Source organism: Myotis davidii, unplaced genomic scaffold (genome assembly GCF_000327345.1).
Source record: "Myotis davidii unplaced genomic scaffold, ASM32734v1 scaffold95, whole genome shotgun sequence".
Taxonomy (NCBI): Eukaryota; Metazoa; Chordata; class Mammalia; order Chiroptera; family Vespertilionidae; genus Myotis; species Myotis davidii.
The window spans coordinates 1330484-1331166 of NW_006286950.1; the positions used below are offsets into that span (position 1 = coordinate 1330484).

Sequence of the window (683 nt, forward strand, 5' to 3'; positions counted from 1 at the left end):
GTCCCCGGTCCCCCGCGCCCGCCCCCTCGGGGGTTGGGGTGGCGGAGGCTCGCCTGGAGTCGGCTCCCAGCCCTGCATTGGTCCCGAATTCGGCGCTGAGAGTAGGAAAGGAAGAGAAACCCTGTGTTTTCCAGGTCTCCTTTGCAGGCGCCCGCATTTCTAACCTGTACCTCTCGGGGGAGGCGAGTCCTGGAAGAGGCTGGGGTGCTCGCGGGACCGAGGGCGCGCGAGTCGCTCGCCTCGCGAGGGCAGCGAGACCTCGCGGGTGGAAAAGGGAGAGGGCGCGGGTGAGAGCGTCGCCCTGCCTGGCGCCGGTCGCTGCAGATCGGAAGTGCCGCTTTCTCTTTTTTCCGTTCTCCGTGGTCGGCCTGGGTCACGCTTTTCATTTTTTTATTTTTGGAAGATCGGGCTGACCCAACACAGGAAGAAAGTCATCAAGCGGTCGCGATCGTTTTCCATTACCTGAAAATAGGTGGCAAAAGAGGCCAGTTTTTTTCCCCCTTTGATTGGCTGATCTACTTTTTTTTGTTGGCGCTGCCGTTTTTTTAATTTGGGATCTCGTGCGTTTTTACAGTGGTTTCTGTGTCGGTTTGCCCCACCCTTGTGCTGAAACCTCATCAGACACTTCTTAATGGGGGTTTCAACGTAATTTAAAAGCGGGACTAAGAGTGAGGGGACTGCAG

The 683-nt window shown here is 57.2% G+C and overlaps 1 protein-coding gene across 1 annotated transcript in view; it reads left to right on the top strand.

Moving 5' to 3' along the window:
- SPRY2 (sprouty RTK signaling antagonist 2) overlaps positions 1–683 on the top strand; it is a 4866-nt gene that overhangs the window by 560 nt on the left and 3623 nt on the right. The gene's annotated exons all lie outside the window — the stretch shown is intronic.